Genomic DNA, 22402 nt, shown 5'->3' on the forward strand with positions numbered 1-22402 from the left:
AGAGTAGAGGAAAAAGGATGAAGAAGAGAAGCAGAAAAAGGATGAAGAAGAGAAGCAGAAAAGGGATGAAGAGGAGAAGAAAAAGAAAGACGAAGAAGAGAGAAAGAAGAAAGATCAAGAGGAGAAGAAGAAGAAAGAAGAAGAGGATAAGAAGAAGAAGGATGAAGAGGAGAAGAAGAAGAAAGAAGAAGAGGATAAGAAGAAGAAGGATGAAGAAGAGAAAAAGAAGCAAGAAGATGAGAAGAAAAAGAAAGAAGAGGAAGATAAGGAACAAGAGAAGAAGAAGGAAGCAGAGAAAAGGAAAAAGGAAGAGGAGGATAAGGAAGCAGAGAAGAGGAGAGAAGCGGAGAAGAAGAAAGCAAAAGAAGACAAGGTAGGAGAAGCAGAGAAGAGCACCCAGATGGAGACTCTGAAGGCAACTGGGAGTCAAGCCAAACCGGCTAACCTCTCCAGTCCTATCGATCTCCAGTCTGCAAGTGAAACAGAGCTAATGCAGAGCATCAAGGTAGCTCAAGAGCACCTTGAAATCATTCAATGTAAGAAGGAGAAGGATGTAATTCAAGCGGCTATGGATACACTTACCGATTTGATACCTGGTACAAATCTTCCGAACACTGATTCATCACTAGCTAAACTCAAGCTCCTATGCGCAGTAGTAGATGATCAGGTGCAGAGCCTTGAAGAGGCAACAGAGGCTAATGTTAAGAAGGAGCATCAAAAATCTCTTAATATAGCTCTAGTGAAGAAGTTGAATGAGCTCCGGACTGAACTGAAGAAAGAACAAAAGGATATAAGGGATGCTCTAGATGAGAGGAATCTGCTACTCAACAAGATCTGCCAACCCCATCTGTTCTATGATGATGTGCTAGCTCAAAAGAAAAAACTTGAAAAGGACTTGCAGTCCTACTTGAGCACATTCAAGCTGCCTTATGATTCCTTCACAACTTATGGGAAAACTGTTCATCGGTTTCACATCCAGTCACCAAAAATGGAGCAAGAGATCAGCACTCAGTCTAGAGATTTGCAGGAGCTACAACTGGTTCTACTCCCACGATTGCAAATTCTTCAGAAGTGCTATCTGAACCTGGATGCCTTAACAGTTACACAGAAGATGAGAACAATTGATGCCATGGAAGAACAGGTCTCCCAGATGCAGACAGAGCAAGAAGTAGCCACCTCCCTACTTGAGTCTTGGTCTTTGTCGATGAAACAATTCTTGCAAGACTTTAAATCTATTTTTGACAAGTATCATTCGTTGTTGTCATAAACTTTTATTATTTTTTATATATCAAATGAAAATAGGGTTGTTCAGCTGTACTTTGTCATTGTTGGCAAAGGGGGAGAAAATTTCTATATTCTATTTGGAGAAGTATCTAGTAATCAAATTTTGATTATATGCTTTGTATATCTCAATGTTTATGCTCTATACGCAAAATTGTTATACATTGTATTGTTAAAGGGATAGTGTATATGCTTAGGGGGAGCAATTTTGCTAATGGCATGATTTTGTTGTAAAACACTTAGATGTCAAAATTTTATTTTCCTAAGTGTTGCCATCAATGCCAAAGGGGGAGATTGTTGGCATTTTTGATGTTTATGTTGTGATTTTCATTGATGGACACACACTTGCATTGAGATCCCCTTTATATGTATGAGTTAGAGCACAACCAGTATTTGTTCCAACCGATATGTTGTATTATAGTCTTTAGACTATCTGGTGTTTTGCAGAATGTGTTTCCCGATCTGAAGTGACATGTTGACCTCAAGTGGTACGAGGGATTAAAGTGGCATAACACATTTCTACCAGTCTTCATTTTTGTCAAACTGGCAACCGGCATTTTGTATGAATGGTTAATACTTTGTGATGAGTTACCACCAACCGATTGTTTGACGGTGCCAACACTGTAGCGATTCTTTTTGTAATGTGTTACCTAGTATGTCCAGGTTCACTGAACCTAGGAAATTGTAATGTAATCCTATTGGACCAACATGAAATTGGTTTCCTTTATAAGGACATCATGTCTAGGGTTTTAGGTTGTTATTTGTTGTTGCAATAGTTGATACTGCGGCTAGGGTTTAAGGTGGTTGAGGAGTTGGAGAGATTATGAATGTGTAGAAGACTGAAGTAATGCTAAAGTGCATTAAGAATGAGCTATCAAGGATCTAACAGAGTAGTCTGTGCTATTAGCTAGATCAAACACTTGTTGATTACTCACATCTTTGACAAGTCTGTAACCCTTAACCGGGTAGGCCCAAAAGCCTCTTGTAAATCCTCTAACAAGGTGGTTCACATCTGTGGATCTAAAATCCTCTAGCAAGGTAGTCTTTAATTGGACTTATCTCCTAACAGAGATTGAGATTCCTAACAAGATCTGTTATGGTAAAGAACATTGTAAGACCTTAACAGGTCTGGTTCCTATTATGCAAATAGTTACTTGTGAGTTCCATCTCATCGTGGTTTTTCCCATTTGGGTTTCCACGTCAAAATATCTTGTGTTATGGTGTTTGTGCTGCTGTGTGTGAATGCATTATTAGCTATTTGGTTTGCATGTTTGTTAACCGGTTTGTCTGTTAAACTATTTTACCGGTTTACTGCTAGTGTTGCAAAGTGTTTAAGTGCAAAGATTTTTGGCATTCTAATTCACCCCCCTCTTAGTATTCATCATCTTGCAACCCAATAAATAGAGTCAATGGTAGCTCTTTCTCTGTCTCCATCTTATTCTCTACTATCAATTTGCATAAGCCTTGTCCTTTAACCGTCTTTGTAGGACGAATATCTAGATCATATTCTTGAATTTTGGTTACCCATTTCGCTCTTTTATTGAGTCCAACTTCCTGCTGAGTCAAAATACTTTTTGTAGACGTCTAAAACTGGTCAACACTTGCAGAGTCATATTTTAACATTGGCGCATTGCCTTATTTTAGGTTTTTGAGTCGCATTAACATTTCTTCTATGTTGCGTACTTGGTCCTTATCATTTGTGAGCATCGAGTCCTTCTTCTGCATTCTTCATTTGTCTCACTTTCGAATTTGGTCTTGTCGATAATAATCTTCAGTCATGATTTTGGTCGATCTTATCCTATCGCATCAATGTGCATGCTCATTTAGCATATTTTGACATCGTCAATTCGATTTCATTTTGGACATCGTCAATCCTAATCGATGATAGAATTAGGGTTTTGTCCTCTTTCCAATCTTGTCATTTTGTGATTGATTTGTCATCGATCGTGGTCATTTTTAATCTTGTCGTCTTGCGATCAATTTGTCATCGATCGTTGTCATCATCAATCTTGTCGTTTTGCATTCAATTTGTCATTGATCATTGTCATTTTCAATCTTGTCATTTTGCGATCGATTTGTCATCGATTGTCGCCCTTCTTAATCATGTCAATTTGGATCAATTTGTCATTGTTCCTCGTCAATTGGTGCATTTATCAATCAAATCACTTATCAGCATTGGTCCTTTGTCAGTCAGAATCATGATCAAATCGAATTGATATCAATTATCTTTTGTCAAGACCTAATTGTCGTCCTTTCATCTTCTAGGGTTTCATGATTTAGTCATTTAACCTTGTTTGTCATTTCCCCCTCTAGGTTAAATAGTTCCTAAGTCTTCTTGTCACAATTAAATGTTTATTTAATTGGCTAAATAATTCCTCCCTATTTGTGATTTAATTAATAAATGAAAAATTGTTAATTAATTCACTTAATTCCTAATTTCCTCATTTTCTAATTTTCCTAATTCCTAATTTCCTCATTTTTAATTTCCTAATTTCTAATTCATCTAATTTCAATTTTCTCCTAATTTCATGGGAATGACATAGCAAATTTGTCATAATTTGTCAATCAATCAATTTTGACATAGCAATTTGTCATAATTGTCAATCAATCAATCTTGCATAGAAAGTGTCAATTTGTCATAATTTGTCATATTTGTCATTCTTGATTTGAAATTTCCATTCGAATCTTTCATGCTAATCTGATCTTTTCTCCAATTTGTCTATAAATTGGATGAATTTCTTCAATCAAAGTCCCTAGTCAAATCAATCACGCTTCTAGTACCCTTATGTTGTCATCATGTCTTGACAATCTTGCTTTCACATTATGCTTATGCACTTGAAGGTGAGATCCACAAAAAAAAAACAATTTGAAGGAGAAAGAAGGACAATGGAGCCACATGAAGGAGACATCTGCATTTGGTTTGCTTAGATTTCATATTGAATGTCTTGTTTTCATGTTTTCATTGAATGTTTTTAGGATTGTTATCATTGCATTTTAGTTTTCGTGATTGAACTAGGCTAATGTTTATATTTGCTTTGATGATTTCCAGATTCCTATCTACATTAATTGGTGAACCCAATGTGAACTAACCCCCTAACCAGGATTTTGAGTGCTTTTGAGTTGATTTGCAGGTGAAAAACCCAAGAAACAGGGCAATTCAGGGGTTTCTGGGCACTTCTGCGCCTGTGTAGGAGCAATCTGCGCCTATGTCAAGTGATTTGCACCTGTGTCAAGGACTTCTATGCCTATGTCAAAGGGATCTGCGCCTATGTCAGTGCATTCTGTGCCTGTGTTACTACATTCTGCGCCTGTGTAAGACATTCTGCGCCTGTGCAAGGCCAGAAACAAAGGTAAAAAACAGTGTTTTTACTTGCAAATTACTTTGTTTTGCATTCTGTTTCTGCATTTTGGTTTTTCTTTGGTACTGATTCTTTGTGCAGCACCTTGGCATTATGCATGGCAAAGACAAAAATGAAACTACTAACAAAGTTTATGCAGGTTCGCTAGTCAAAGACCAAACAAATCAAACTTTTAACTTGATGATTTTGCAGGTTGCCTTGTATTTCAACCGAACTTTTGTGTTTGTGGTTCATAATTAGGCACTTAGTATGATTGCTAAGTAGGATGGAATGAACGTGTGTTTTCTTTGATTGTTGAGTTTGACATTGGAGTAGGAGAGTATGCTCTCATCCTTCTTAGGGTGATCAGAAATCCAGATCTTCGATACCATTCTCATGGCTTGAATTGTTTGTTACCTTTAGAGGGCCTGCCTTCCCAACCATTTGCTTTCTTTTGCAAGCAAGTGACAATCGTGAGAAGGGAATGACCCAAAGTGAGCACAACTAGAGTACCTTCACATTCTAACTCACTATAAATAAATACCTGATGGGCGAAAGCTTTGAAGGAAGGGTTACGTGGGAATTGTAGTTACTTGGGAAGTGATGACCCTTTCTCATATCAACATCTAAGTAGGACCTCATAGTCTAAATCATGCTTGCGCGACTACATTTGTTTGGTATCTTGGTGGGCTTAATGTCTCAATCACACTTGCATGACACCAAGGAATAACACTTAACAGAAATCGTTACTAAACACCTTGTATTTAGAGGCCAAAAATCCTTCTAGTTGCTTGAGAAGGACAAGTTCGGATACTTGGAAGAGATACTAAGTTCACCATGGTGAGATTTCTATGGGGACTGATGCTTGGCTGCCCTGAGAAGTGAGTGTCATGGAGGGGAGCCCGTGGGGTCAAGCATCTATGTATTCTCCTTGAATCTCATAATGAGTCTACCTCTCAAGTACCTACTGCCCTTGCCATCCATAAGAAATGTGTGAATGAGCATGATTGTCTTGAGTCTAAGTTAAAATATCTTGTCTTATTTACTTGTCAAAAGTTGAGTTGTGTCTCATTTCAAAACCAAGACAAATTGATTCAAAACAAGGTTAAACACAAGAATATTTCATTCAACAAAGTTCAAACACCTTCAAACATGGTTGTCAAACATTTTTCAAAATCTTTTCTCAACATTCATGTCACTTAGATTTAGGTTCATCCTAGGTTTGCATTTTGCAAATTCATTGTCAACTACCAAGGTTAGGTTTCACCTAGGTCATATTCCTTTGCATATCAATAAGGGTCATCCATTTGCATGTGTCCTCTTGCATTAGAGTAATACCATTTCATAATTCAACCTTAGGTTTTGTCTTAGGTTGACATTGTCATACATTTGCATTTGCATCTTTATCCTCATAACATTAGGTCACATTTGCATACCCTAGGTCTCTTCATTAAGCTTAGGTCATTATCATATCATATTAGGGTCATTTGCATAGTAATTGTCCCTTTGCATATAGTGTCAAAACTAGGTTTTGTCATACTTGAGTAATGCAAATCTTTGATAAACCCTAAGTTATTGTTAGGAAGTCTAGACCTTGTCAAACTTTTGTCTTTTTGTCATCAATGTCATTTGGTCAAACCTAGCTTAGTATCCAAGCATATAGGTGAGACATTGTCAATTTTTCCTATTGTCACTTGGTCCTTTTGTCCTTTGAGGTCTAGACATCATTTCAATTTCCTAAGGGTCTCATTTTTAGAATTTCATTCATGAGTTTGTCAAAATCTTGAAAAACAACAAAAACATTAAGTTGCATTGTCATCCTTTTAAGTTGCATTTGTCAATCCCATTAGTTGCATTGCATAGTGACATGTTTGTTGAAATGAGATCTCAACCTTCTTATGAAGCCATGTCATCACAATTGAGAAATCAATCATGTCAATCCAATCTCTACATGTCTCAGAACTTGGATCAAACTTATCATGATGATGTAAATGTCCAAATACAAAAACTAGAGGAGAAACTAGCTCAAGAAAATGAGATTTTGGAACAAAGAGTGAAAAACATTGAGAAGAATAGATCACAAATGTCCAAAGTGTTTCAAAAATTTCCAGGTCGAAATCCAAAGATTGAGCCAATTGATGTAAGATATCTTCTTGAATGATCAGACATACCAGCTCTCCTCTCCCAAATAGAGATGATGAAACAATTTCAAGAAAAGAGACAACATCAATTTCAACATTATGTGCCTCCACAACAAGAACAAGAAGGTGTTTACTATCAATCATATTTTCAACCATCACAACCAATTGTTCAACAGTTCGAACATTTCCAACAGACACAACCAATTGTCCAACATATTCAACCAACACAACCAATGGTCCAATTTCAACAATATGTCCAACCAACTATACAATGTCCACAAATAGTTCAATCAACATATCAATGTCAACAACTACAACCAAACATTCAAAAACAAAGGTTGCAGCACACACCAACCCAAGTTTCAAACATGTCAGAACAATTGAACCAAGTCCAATATCAAAACATGACATTAGAACAGAACCAAATTCTTGCCAAACAAGTTCAAATTCCAGATACAACCATGTCAAAACCTCGAAAGAAAGGTGGCTTTATTGCAAGGCTCTTAAGGAACCTACCAAGTGAGTTCTTTGAAGAAGATCAAGATAATACAATTATGTCTAGCAATGCCTCATCCCCTCGCAAGCAAATTGACTCTCCAGTGGCATCTATCCCTACACCTTTAGAAGTTTCACAAGAACCTTCTATATTGTCCTCATCAAACAATACACTCAAGGATGCAATTATCGAAGGGCTATCCATAATTGATTGCCAAGATAATCCAATTCATGATGCACATCCTTGTCATGTTTCAGAAATACAAGACCCAATGCCACCATGCAGTTTATTGCCATTACCTATTTTAGAGGACCCCATTCGAAGTCCCTCTTCCTCATGTTCAAGCATTGATTCCTTGCCAGAATCCATCAAGAATGTTCAAAGTGTATTTCCTTCATGCCAAAACATTGATCCCTTGTCATAATCCCCCATGCATATCCAAAGTCCAACCCCATGTCAAGAGGAAAATTTAGAGCATGAAGAAACGTGTCTTAAAACAGATCAAGATCAATATCCCGAAACCTTATCATCCCATCCAATTGTTGACCAAGACCCCATGTTCCCAGACACTCACGATGATTCCCCTATTCTTGTCCATCCTATCCAAAGTCTATTGACACTCCATTCCTTGAGAAAGATCAAGATATCCCAGTCCATCCAATCCCAAACGATCCCATTCCATTTCATGAAAAAAATGTCCTTTCTAATCCCATTGACATTCCACTTCCTAAGAAAGATCAAGATATCCCTTTCATCCTTTCCGATGATCCCATTGAAAGTCAAGAGAAAAGCACCTTTAAAGAGGATTCCAATGATCTTCCTCCTTGTCAAGATCAAATTATTCCTTTAAATCTTCTACAAGATCTTTTTGTTCCTCCATCTCCTTGTCCTAATCCTCCATACACACTCCAAGATCGCATTTCTTTTGATGATCCCATTATTTCTCCCATTCCATCTCTTGAAGAGCCTGTCATTGAACCATGTCCACTACACAATCCTAGTCCCCCTCATGATCCTAATCCCCCTCATGATTCTAACATGTCAGTGCAAGATGTTCATGAACCCTCGACATGCACAATGGGTTCTTCCACTTTGGTGAAATCCGATCCACTTCAAGATCTCATTATTTCTCTCATATCATATCCACCTCATAATGGACTCGCGTATTCTTCCCAAAGAAAAGAGTATCCTACAAGTCAAGATATTCATAAAGGCAAAGGAGTAGATCTTCATAAGCAAGAATCCCTTCATGTTAAAGAAAATATTAAGGGTCATGGCCTCAGTGAAATTCCTCAAGACGTGGGCACCCCTACTAAATCCAACATCCCTTCAAAATCAAAACATACACCTTCCCCATCATACTTTCCATCCATCTTAGGTCCTTATATCCCTTCATCCTTTATGCAAGGTCAGCAAAGGCACACATCCTTGAGTAAATTTTATCAATGCAAAAGACCTCCACTTCATTCTTATCCATCCATGCATTCCTTTCCCCCTCCACGCAATTTGGATGCCAAACATAAAAGTCATAAGTCTAAAAATCCACATGTCCAATCTAATCAACATGTCAAAGAAAAGAAAAATATGATCTATAAAGAAAAATATATATCCAAAAGGCCACAAAGGCCCACTGAGAAAAATAAAGGAAAGTCAAAATATATATGGGTTCCTAAATCCCTTATGCAAGCAATTCACTCCAAGGAACCACAAAAGCATGAAAAATCAAAAACCATGTGGATTCCCAAGAAGCTCCATGAAGCACAAAAAGAACAACCCAGATTGGCATCTATAATTTCTATTCCTCCATCCAAAAATTCCAAGTCTATTCCTCCATCACCTTCTTTATCGATTTTGGGCCCTTATGTCCCAAAATCCATAGCCTTTCCTTCGTCAAAATCTCAATACCCAAAATACGTCTTTCCTTCATCAGTCCATCACCCCTCAAGGTGTGTGCCAATGTCGATCTTTCCTCCATTTCCATCCACTGAAGCCCAATTCTTCCAATACCCTACCTATTATCCAATGCATATTTTCCATCCTTCCATCCCTTTGATCCAATCCTTTGCATAAATCCTTTCCTTAGTTTCATCTTATTTTCCACGTCCTTATCCTACCAACATCTTTGAGCATGCTTTTAAAGGTCATGGTCCATTTTTTTCAAGGCTACTATCCAAACAAAAAGAGACACTTGAGTCCTTCTTCCATCTCCTATCATGTGTCCATTTTCGACTAAAATGTCAAAATCTGAAAAAAAAAAAAAGGAAAAAAAAAAGACACTTGAGTCCTTCCATCCCCTATCATTTGTCCATCTTCTATTGAAAAAGTCAAAATACAAAAAAACAAAAAAGGGAGAAAAAAAAAAAAAGACAAAAGAAAAAACGTAACGCAAAAATAATTCGTCCACTGGTGAAAACTTGGCAAACAGGCGCCTTGGGCAAGTACCGTGATGAAAACCTGGCAAACAGGCGTCATACATAATCTGTGAACTTCTTGCATACCGTACTTGGGGACAGGTTTTATCCTATCATATCCTTTTGTCCTTCATTGTTCCATTATCCTATCGAACCCTTGTCATTACCCTTCATATCCTATTGTCCCTCATGTCCAGTTTCCATTTCCACCTTTGAACTTGACAAGGCTAAAGATCTTCATGAGCATCATGCATCTTGTTTGCAGCTTTCAGTCCATCATAGCTTTTGGTATTTATCCATTTGCTTATTACAAGCTTGCATCCATATTCCCTGGCTTATTGCAACTTTCTGCCACTATCCTTTAGCCAATCCCGACCTTCAGTCCATGTCCCTTCTCCATTCTTGGTCTTGCTTATCCTATCCATATCTTATCACTATCCATACACTCTTTTTCATTCCTTGATCTTGATCTGACATAAGGACGCAAAATTTAAACATGGTTTCAAAAACCTCTTGATATGTCCCTCATGCCATGTCACTGCTTTATATTGTCATATCCAGTCTCTTGTCCCATCACGCAATAGCCCTTGAAAATTGCATCCGCATTGTCTCCATGATAAAAGGCCTTTATCTTCCCTCTATCCACCATCATTTCAGAAAGCCTATTTATTCACCTATCATATTCCTTGCCTTGCTAGACACTGGGGGCAAAATCATAAAAATTGAAAAATGTCCTGAAAAAATCCAAAAAAATCAAATAATGTCCTGAAAAAATCCAAAAAAAATCAAATAATGTCCTGAAAAAATCCAAAAAAAATCAAATAATGTCCTAAAAAAAAATCCAAAAAAATCAAATAATGTCCTGAAAAAATCCAAAAAAAATCAAATAATGTCCTGAAAAAACTCCAAAAATTCAAATAATGTCTTGAAAAAAATCCCTAAAAAGTCAAATAGAATCCTGAAAAAATGAACACAAAAAAATTGTAAAAACTCGAAAAGCAAAACAAAAAAAAATATCCCCTTTGTGCATAGACCGATCGCTGAGCATACCTCCAACGACTCGCAATCACACATTGTGCTTTAATGGAATCACGTATTTGCAGATGAACTTTTTTCAATCAAACTAGACACTCAAACTGATCAAAATTGTCATATCAATCAACCTCAAAATCATTTGTCCTTGTCACTACTATCATGGGTCTTATACAGGGTGTGGTATATTCGAAACCAGACTGTGTCCTATCTTAGACGGGGTACTGCATGTCCTGAAACCAGACAACATGATCATCCTATCAACACTTTCAACTTTTGACAATGAAGATCAAGATGTTTGTTTGACTTGTTGGAATTAGCGAGTCTTATAATTTATTGATTTATCTTCGATCATGTTCCTATGTTGCTTGATGATGTCACTGAGTGATTTAGAGTGATCGAGATGGTTCATGGTCCCTTTCTTTTTTGTTGTGATTGCTATTTGTGGAATGTTTGTCACAAACTGGGGCAACTATATCATTGGGTGTCTGTGATAAGTATGTTCGCTTAGTGAACGCCGCACATACCTTGACCCTTGATGTATGCACCCTAGGATGCTTCACTCATTTCTTGTGTGTGATGTATACGTCTTTTGCAAAAAGGGTTGCGTTTCAGCTTTGGCCTTCAATGCCATGATGCTATGCATCCATTTTGCTACATTAAATAAAGGTTCTCACCTACAAAGTGCATTACTGAAAGCAAGTTTTTCTTCGTCTCTAACTGTCCTCTGCCTCATTTCTTCTTACTAACATTTCTTCCGTCAGTTCAGATAGTTAGTTCGGTCTAGTGCTTCGATTTCCCCAAACACATATGCTGCATCCTGCATTCATTGGTTAGTACATTTGCATTATATCAAGCATCACATCAAGCATTTTATCCATTTCATACTATAAATGCATCAAAAACACAAAAAAAATATATCCATACATGTTCCACAATGGTACATCAACAGTACATATGCCATCCATACATGAAAAGTAAACACATATGTCATAACCTATTGCATCCCATCATATCGATGCATATCATATCATATATCAAAATAATATCGGAGTACAAAATTGGACTGTTTGTCCAAAGTATGGCCCGCAGGCTGACTATATAATATCACACTACATCTATCTCTATCCTAAGGAGCACGTGCCTCTATCACTGGGTGCTCCCTCTGTCCTCTTCATCCCTGCCATGACTCAAGGATGATGTCCCTCCTGCCCTAGGTCCTGGCTGTGGTGATCTCATAGGTCCACTCACCCCCATGCTGCTCACTGACCTCCGAGAGCGTGCCCTGCTCTCTGTCCTCGATTGTGCCCGATATGATGCTGCTCTCTGCTCTGGTGGAACTGCACTCTCATATAGTGTCCTCCAATGGCATATCTCCTCTCCGGTCTCTACCAACATAAGTGCCATCTCAAGTGCATTGGCATCCCTAATTGACCCAATATACTCAGTGACTCTCTATTCTTCTCATTGTGCCTGGGCTATTGCTGTATCTCGAGCCGCTGTAAGTCTGGCTATCTCTGCTCTGAACTGATCCTGCTTTGTCCTCAAGATGGCATTCTGTCTCTCTAATGTTGCAATATGATCATGCTGACTTGCTATGGTAGCCCTGGACATCTCCATCTCCTCTATCCTAGCTGTCTCCGGCTCTATGGGTATATCCTGCAATGATTCCTGATTGGTTGAATCTGGCTCATAGTCATCATCCTCATCATCTCTGTCCTCGTCATCCTCCTCATCCTCCCCGTCCTCATCCTCATCTCTATCCTCATCATCTCCCTCCTCCTCTCCTGTGAGTGGGAAGTCCTCCTGTCTCCTCGGTATCGGAATATCAGGATCTGTCAATGGCACTGGCTGTCGTCATGCAAACCATCGCTCATACTCCTCTGACGTCCCGACGTCCACCACATTTGATCTCCAATCCCACTGCCTCTACTGTAGTTGTGTGAAGTTAGCATATGCTATGTGTGGCTGAATCATCCTCCCCCACTGACTCGTCTCTCTGTGAGATCGGGCAAAGTGTGCAGTCCTTCTAGGTACATCCTGCCTCTCTCCAAACTATCATCTGACTCTCTCTGGTAGGTACATCTCAATCACCCTCTAGCGGTTCACTGGTCACCCAATCAGGTACCTCTCCTATCTGCAATACGATAGCTCATCACTATCATCTGACCATCCAGGGCAATCAAGATATGGCCTCCATGTGAACTCTCTCAATCTATCTAGCTCATGTCACCAATACAATATGTATCCAAAAGGACCCTATCTCAGTACTCCCCCATAGCAATACACATATGGTCAGTGTGGTACTACCTGTCTCTTTGCAATCGGTCGACATATGGCTATGTGCTCAAATCCCCATACCTGTAACAGTGTGACTCCATAGCTCACTGTCTACACTCCCTGATATGCTATCTGATGCAGCTGAAAATATAGCATAGCAAGCACACATGGTCCCCATGCGTACACTGTCCCCTCTGTCACCATCCACTCTAGCACTCTTCCCCATCCAATAGGGAATCCATGTCCTCATCTGTCCCCTGCTAGTAGGCATGCTATCACCACTGCTATCACCACATATCGTCGATCATACTCTGATGCCATGGTCTCCCAGCCGATCTCCCTCTCTACGATATCCAAATCATATGCATCGCACTCAAATAATCTGCACAAAGCATCTCTCCCTGTCACTAGGTCATACTCTATCATCTCTCCATGATTCAGAATGCGGAGGATACGCCATATATCCTCTAGTGTCACAGTCGCCTCTCTAGTCGCTAGATGGAATGAGGACGTCTCTGAATGCCATCGCTCTTCCAATGCGGTAAGCAGTCCTGTATTTTCCCTAATCTCAGGCATGAATGTGATATAGTATATTCCAAGTCCTACTAATGTATCTATGTCCGTGCTCTTGAGTCTATGTCGTAACATGAAGCAATCAGGTCGGTTCTCTCGTGTGATCAATGGATACTGTCGACTCTGCATCACAATTGGGGCACATTTTGTTAGTTTTAGGGTTTGCTCCTACGGGTTGCATTTCCTTGTTTCATGTCCAAATCAGGGTGTTTCTAATCTATTTTGACCTATCCTACCCTTATCCCCCCTTTTCGAATCATTCGCATGCTGTTTTTGACCAAATTTGAGTTCCCAGTGCACAACTGTGCCTGTGTGCTGTATCCTGCACCTGTGTTGCATCAACTTGTGCCTGTGTACCCTACACAAGCACAAGATGCCCTACACAAGCACAGGATGCACTCACACAGGCGCAGAAGTCACTTTATGCATTTTTTGTGGGCCCCGCAATGTCCCGCAAGCAAGTCAAATTCATGAAATTGACAATATGAGTTTTTGAGATACATACCGCTACTCCAATGTTGTTTGATCATCTGTAGGTGCGTACACATTCCCCGAGGTGATCTACCATTGGAATGTTCACCATCTCTCTGCAAGTGTCCTTTTCCAGAGCAACAAATCCTCCTCTTTGGCTAGTGCAAATGAGCACTTTTCACTCTCTTTGTCTCATTTATAGATCTTTGTCAGTGCATAGATGGACGTGCACCCTCTCCATCTTATGCTGGTCGCGGTCTTTTGCACCTTCAATTGCTTGTCCTTCATGCATCCGGTCTCTGATTGTCAATCTGTTTGCTCCTATCGTGTTCTATCATTCTTATCGATGAATTGGCCTCTTTTCTGGATGTTTCCGGCCAATTCCTCGAGGGGGCATGCATATGTCATTGTTATTTGTCTGGGGCATTTTCATTATTGTTCTTTGAAACAACGCTTAAAATCGCATTGTCTTAAAGAGGGGCAAAATGTAGATGTCTAAAACTGGTCAACGCTTGCGGAGTCGTATTTTAACATTGGTGCATTGCCTTATTTTAGGTTTTTGCATCGCATTAACATTACTTCTATGTTGCGTACTTGGTCTTTATCATTTGCGAGCATCGAGTCCTTCTTTTGCATTCTTCATTTGTCTCGCTTTCGAATTTGTTCTTGTCGATAATAATCTTCAGTCATGATTTTGGTCGATCTTATCCTGTCGCATCAATGTGCATGCTCATTTAGCATATTTTGACATCGTCAACACGATTTCATTCTGGACATCGTCAATCCTAATCGATGATAGAATTAGGGTTTTGTCCTCTTTTCAATCTTGTCATTTTGCAATCGATTTGTCATCGATCGTGGTCATTTTTAATCTTGTCATCTTGCAATCGATTTGTCATCATCAATCTTGTCGTTTTGCGATCGATTTGTCATCGATCGTTGTCATTTTCAATCTTGTCATTTTGCGATTGATTTGTCATTGATCGTCGTCCTTCTTAATCATGTCAATTTGGATCAATTTGTCATTGTTCCTCGTCAATTGGCACATTTATCAATCAAATCACTTATCAGCATTGGTCCTTTGTCAGTCAAAATCATGATCAAATCGAATTGATATCAATTATCTTTTGTCAAGACCTAATTATCGTCCTTTCATCTTCTAGGGTTTCATGATTTAGTCATTTAACCTTGTTTGTCATTTCCCCCTCTAGGTTAAATAGTTCCTAAGTCTTCTTGTCACAATTAAATGTTTATTTAATTGGCTAACTAATTCCTCCCTCTTTGTGAATTAATTAATAAATGAAAAATTGTTAATTAATTCACTTAATTCCTAATTTCCTCATTTTCTAATTTTCCTAATTCCTAATTTCCTCATTTTTAATTTCCTAATTTCTAATTCATCTAATTTCAATTTTCTCCTAATTTCATGGGAATGACATAGCAAATTTGTCATAATTTGTCAATCAATCAATTTTGACATAGCAATTTGTCATAATTGTCAATCAATCAATCTTGCATAGAAAGTGTCAATTTGTCATAATTTGTCATATTTGTCATTCTTGATTTGAAATTTCCATTCGAATCTTTCATGCTAATCTGATCTTTTCTCTAATTTTTCTATAAATTGGATGAATTTCTTCAATCAAAGTCCCTGGTCGAATCAATCACGCTTCTAGTACCCTTATGCTGTCATCTTGTCTTGACAATCTTTCTTTCACATTATGCTTATGCACTTGAAGGTGAGATCGACAAAACAAAAGCAATTTGAAGGATAAAGAAGGACAATGGAGCCACATGAAGGAGACATCTGCATTTGGTTTGCTTAGATTTCATATTGAATGTCTTGTTTTCATGTTTTCATTGAATGTTTTTAGGATTGTTATCATTGCATTTTAGTTTTCGTGATTGAACTAGGATAATGTTTATATTTGCTTTGATGATTTCCAGATTCCTATCTACACTTTTCACTGCAGAATCTGGAACAAACACCACAGAGTGAGAATGCAGAATATAATACCTGAATTGTTTACCATGACAAAGGCTTATTTTTCTGAGAGTGAATACTTAAGATCATGTTTCTTAAGAGGGACACTTATGAATGCTATAGGTGCTTCAGTCCCAAATTAATCTACTTGTAATAATATTCTTGACATTGTATGTTCTGAGGCATAATAGTATATGAGAAAATCCTTTTTAAAATCTGGGTTGATGAGGGTTGGCACATTGGCAACTGAACTCTTGATCTTTTCAAAAGCTTCTTTGGCTTCATTAGTCCATTTAAAACGATACCTCTCACTCAACAAGTTGATGATGTGCTTAGTAGTTTCTGCAAATTCAGGTACAAACCTTCTCAAGAAATTTACCTGACCAAAAAAATAACCTTACTCCAGTCCGATTTGAAGGCAAGCTGAGATGTTGGATTGCATTAACTCTTTCTAGATCAATCTTGATACCTTCTTTTGAAACAATGTGCCCCAATAATTTGCCTTCAGTTACACAAAAAACTGACTTTTTCAGATTCAAGGAGATACCATGCTCTCGAGAACGTTGTAGAATTGCCCTCAGATCTTTGAGATGATTCTTCCTATTTTTAGAAAACACGATTAAGTCATCTAGGTAAACAACAATAATTCTGTCATGGAAATCCCTAAAAGAAGAATCCATGGCCCTTTGAAAAGTTGCTCTGGCATTAATCAAACCAAAAGGCATATGATTATATGCAAACGTTCCCCAAGGGGTGATAAATGTTGTCTTGTGTTGTTCATTTTCTGTAACACTAATTTGATTGTAGCCAGAAAAACCGTCTAACATTGACATCATTTCTGACCCAGCTAATGTCTGTAAAATATGGTCCATATTGGGTAAAGCATAGTTATCATTAAGACTTGCCTGGTTCAGATTGCGAAAATCTACACAAATCTGAATTTCCCCATTTTTCTTCCTTATAGGGACTATATTGGCCACCCAAGTGGAGTGATGAATTGGATATATAATTTTGGCTTTTAGCATTTTATCTACCTCCTTGAAAATTGCTTCTGCCATCATGGGATTGAAATTTCTCAGTTTTTGTCTAAAAGGAGAAACACCAGGCTTCAACAGAATTTGATGTTGAAACTGACCATTCCTAAATTCCTTCAAATCATCATAAGACCAAGCGAACATGTCAATGTATTCTTTCAATAACTCAGTGAGTGTTCGTTTCTCCTCAGAAGAACAACATTTGCCAATTGTTGCCATTCTAGGGTTAGATTCATCACCAAGATTGATCTTTTCACAACCCACCTTACTCTCATTATCAAGAACTTTCTTGCCAGTGAACACATCATTATGGGTGAAAAACCTCTCTATAGTCACCAAACCTTTCGGGATTTTATTTCCCTTAAGTTGAATGAAACTCTTATCAAAATCAATACCAGGATCTGGGCAAAATTCTTTACACATATCTTCAGAACCCTCAAAATATGATTGGACAAAGGAACAGGTACACTCCATGAAATCTTTAATCTGAGCATCTATATCAAATACTTGGCAATGATTCACATTGTCAGGGACACTAGGCATGTAGATCATTTCAATCCTATAAGAATCATTCTTAAAGTATGGGTGTGATAACAAGAGAGAAGCTGAAATGGCCAATGAATCCGCCGTAGTGTTTTGCTCTCTTGGTATAGCTTCAATTGAGAAAGCATAAAAAAAATCTATCTCATCCCAAACTCTATTTCTATAATGTTTTAGTCTATCATTCTTAATAGAATAAACATTTCTTACCTGTTTAACAATCAACTCAGCATCACCTTTTACCCTAAGCAATTTTATGCCCTTATATTTAGCTTCATTCAACCCTAAAAGTAATGCCTCATATTCCATAGTGTTATTTGTATTCTTGAAATCTAATTTAAAGGAAAAAGGAAAAACATTACCATTAGGCAAAAGCAGAACTACCTTGCTCTTGAACTAGAGTTGGCACAACTTCCATCGAATTCCATTTGCCACAATTCGTCTTGTTCATCAACCACTTCTTCTAATTCTTTTTTATTAGGTGCAAGAATGAGATAATTTCCAAATTCACATTCTTGGAACAGAATCTGGGCTTCGGGATTATCAAAAGGAAAGACTGTATATTTATTTTTTGATTCAGGTTCAAGTTTGATCTTTTGCTTTCCTAGTGGAATGATAGCTTTTGACCAGTCCATCTTGATTTCACCTCCAAGTTCTCTACAGAAAGTCCTACTTAAAAGCATCCCATAACTTGCAAGAATGTCAACAACCAAAATGGTCAGTTTTACCCTTTTATTAGGACATGCTGCAAGCACTACTTGAGCATCCTTTACCTGCCCAATGAGAGGGACTTGCTTCCCATCCATCAAGTAACATCTCCCAAATGTCTTAGTAAGTGTTAAACCTAAAGCTCTAGCAACAGAGGATGGCATTATGTTATCTGACGCCACCTGAATCTATAATACAATTGCTAAGCTTTTGGCCATTTAGGAGGAGGAGATATAAAAAGGTTCGGGCTTCAGAACTTCAGTGTCAAGCTTTATTTCAGCATTGTGAAAGGCACATGGATTAATCAAATCAGTTGGAGGGCAAGAAGAAGATGTAGGTTTTTCAGCAGCAAACAAATCATTATCAACCACATACTTATGCACTGAGGACTTTGAGTTAGGATCTCCTTTTACATATTTGACCAACTTTTTTAATTCCCTCGGGTTTAGTTTCAAATATTCGACAGTGGAAAGTTGAACAGTTGAAGCTTTGCAAAATTCAATTATGTCAAAGGAGGGAGAAGGAGAAGAATTATTTTTACTTTCAATATTCCTTTGTAAAATCTTAACTTCAGAAGTCTTTGCATGAAAGGAAGAATCATTACTTGCGGGACCCTTACCCTTGAAATTAGTTCCAATAGAGTTTGCAAAAGGAGCAGGTTGGGAGGTTTGTTGATTCCTTGTAAGGATTGCACATGAAGGGTCTTCAAGAGTTACCAAAATATTACCACCTCTTTTTGAATTTGATTCATATTTAAGGTAAAATGATCCAGAGTCGCTGGGTACTTCTTGAATCTTCTCTGCTCCAATGAATTCCCTGAGTTCATCCTTTGTGCTTCCCATTTTGACATGCCTTATCATATCAGGACAAGAATTCCCATCATGATTTGAGGTAAGGTGAAAAGAGCACATAGCACCTTTATCAGGGGGAGCCTCTATTTGTAATCTTTGCGGGGCAGAAGGAAGTTGCAAAGTTCATCCATAGTTATACTAGTTTGGTTGTTTTCTACTTATATCTTGATATGGTTGTGGGTAAGAACCTCCAGTTTTTGGAATTTGCCTTTTCAAGGCAATCATATCATTGACTAATCTTTGGACAACTAGATCAGTCAAAGAAGCGAAAGCTTGAGATTGACCTTGAGGAATTCGCACGTGTTTTCTCCACTTCCCTACTGTTATTAAATCATCTTCAAGCTCTATAGCCTAGTTTTGTGTAGTATCAAGATAAGTTGGCTTATTCCTTCTGAGATGGAAACCAACATTAGGAGGCATAGAGTTGATAAAGAAACATTGTTGGTTATCAACAGTTGGTGTTTTAGCCTGGGGAATTTTATGAATAATCTTATTATACCTAGCCACATAATCTCTCATTGGGTCATGAATCTCCTTCTTCATTTATGTGAGCTGAGCCAAAAGTGAGTGCTCATCGTCAACACTCTTGAACCATTTCTTAAAAATAGTTTTCATTGTTTGCCAATCAGTTATAGATCTTGCCTGCAGATGACTGAACCAATCTGCTGCTCCCTCGGTAAGAGTTTGAGCAAAAATCCTAACAGCCACATCTTCGTGCTGCACTGCCAGTATCCTAGTAGCTATGTTAAAGGAGTTCAAATGTTCTTCAACTGAGATTTTCCCATCTCCATTGAACTTAGGTAAAACATCCCTAGCCCCTTTTGGAAGAGAATTATGAGCACTGAGAGCAAGAGGCCCGACTACGGCACCCCATGGTTGGGCCATGATGAAAATAGGGTAAATAGTTACAAGAGGAGGAGCTTGAATTCCAAAAAGTGTTAATGCTTGCTAGTGGCTAGAAGAGAGAGGTACTTTGGGAGTAGTTTTAGTAGGAGAAGAAGGTCTACTTTTAGCATTCCTCTTGGGAGTGAAATTTGTGGAAAATGATAACCCTTGCAGTTCTTCAAAACAATTATCAACAACTCCCTCTCTCCTTTGTGATCTGGTATAAGGATGAGAATCTAGTGTTATTTCTTCTACTATCTCTAAACAACTCGTTCAACCACAAAAACTTTCTTGGGTTATGGGAATTATTCTCAACCGTTCACCTATTTCTTCTTCTCTTTCCAAAACCAAGAGATCTTGTTGATACTGTTCATTATTAGTTTCAGTTCAAACACACATGTAACACACTGATCTATTGAATGTTGATGCTCCCCAGCAGAGTCACCAAAAATCTATTGATGAACAGATTTGGTCTTTGTTTTAATTGAATTGATTCTAAGCTCTGTTACCCCTTTTGAAAGACAAAAGTTCAACTAAACAATTGGGTAAGTGTGACATACATCACTTCCCTCTGAATTTTAGATAGGTACAACTCCCTCCATTAGCTATTCAGAGAATAATCTAACTAAATAAACTGATATGCTTTTAACCTAAAAGCATGTAAGGATGCCTACTTCATTCTTAGATGAGAGGCCAGGTAATATGTAAATATTTTAGAATAACTTTCTACAAGATGATTCACCACGAAAATCAGAAGTAATCAAAGCAAAGTTCAATAACACTGATTTCAGCACTTCATAAAAATAAACAAGAGAAGCAAAGTCTCTTTTCAACTAGATATCTTTCTAAACAACATAGAAAGAAGCCCCAAATTAATAACAACATTCACCATCAGAAAGATAATCACAAACATTTTGATTAGATTATTATTTGCAAACAAACACTATTGCACAGATTCAAAACTCAAAGATTTTCCACCTCAAAATGCATATGATCTTAATATGTGTTTTTCATGCAACAAAGACATAAAAATACACGCATAAGTTCTTTCCAATTTCAGATTCTGAAACTGATCACTTCTTTCAGACAAAACCAAAATTTCTAAAAATCTAAGTCTACCGTTCTAACCCTTTCTCCCTCTATCTTAATCTAATTTATAGTAGTTTCTTAAAGAACAGAGGAGGTCTCCTTGAAAACCCGACCTCCTCTGAAACAATTATAAAAACCAACAGAGTATTTAGGGGACAGATGTCCCAAAGTCATTCCATGGTTATGAAAAGCATATAAAAATAAAAACAAAGCATAAGCATCATGTTATTCCTCATCTCCATCTTCATCTTCTCCTCCACTTTTCTGGGCATCGTGGGCGGTTGCAAGCTCCTGAATTATAGACTAACTTGGATTCTTCATAGCGTTGATCTTCACTTTTGCGAGTTCCTTTTCCCACCTGTGTTTTACCATTTTCTTGACATGCTTAGGTAACTGATCATTACCAATGAAGGTCATGGACTCAATTTGGGCGATCTGTGTTATATCTTTTGAAGTAAAGTTGCCTTTGGCCTTAACTTTCTCCATGTGTAGCTTAAATGCCTTTACCGTGTCCTGTGTATTCAACCCACAAAATCCTAATTGTCAATCGTGGTCAGGGTTAACCACTTTATTGTCATTGACCATGCTAGACTAAAGTTCCTGAAGTTCATAAATAGAGGCCTTGGCATCAGAAATCATAGACTTGAATGTAATTACCCGCCACGCTATAGTTTTCTTCAACATGAAGACCTGGCATTCATCAGTTACCAATTTAATTGAATTTTCTACTAAAAACTTTGTGGCTCCATAGTTTTCTATCTTGGTGAACATGGGTAATACATTTTCTCATTTATGCTCTTCCTTTTCCCATGGCACAATCTGATTCTGAATCTCCATAGTGAGGTTTTGCATTTCATTGCATAGCTTCCTGGAGTCTGTAATATATTTTTCACCATCTCTGATCACTCCTTCAATCCATTTCTCTACGGCCCCTGCGATTCTCTTGGCTTGCAGAACTTGATTCATTAGTTTCTTGTTCTCTGGTGAAGTAGGATCAAAAATTTCTGAAGCATGTGATATGGGAAGTGCTCCAAAACAACCTATGCTATCAATGAATTGAGCTAGAATATTGATATGTCATTTCAGTTCTCTTTTCTCTTGTCCATCTTTTTCTAACCTGGTGAGCATCTTCTTAGCCATCACATTGAAAAGGTGGTTATCAGATTCCCTGCTCATGTTTCTGAGATCCTCTTTGGTGACTTCAAAATCCTCTGCATTTATTTCCTTATTCTCATCCTTGGGCTTATAAGAAGCAATTTCAGCAACCCACCTCTGGGTCTTTTCATCA

This window comes from Cryptomeria japonica, chromosome 5 (genome assembly GCF_030272615.1).
Source record: "Cryptomeria japonica chromosome 5, Sugi_1.0, whole genome shotgun sequence".
NCBI lineage: Eukaryota > Viridiplantae > Streptophyta > Pinopsida > Cupressales > Cupressaceae > Cryptomeria > Cryptomeria japonica.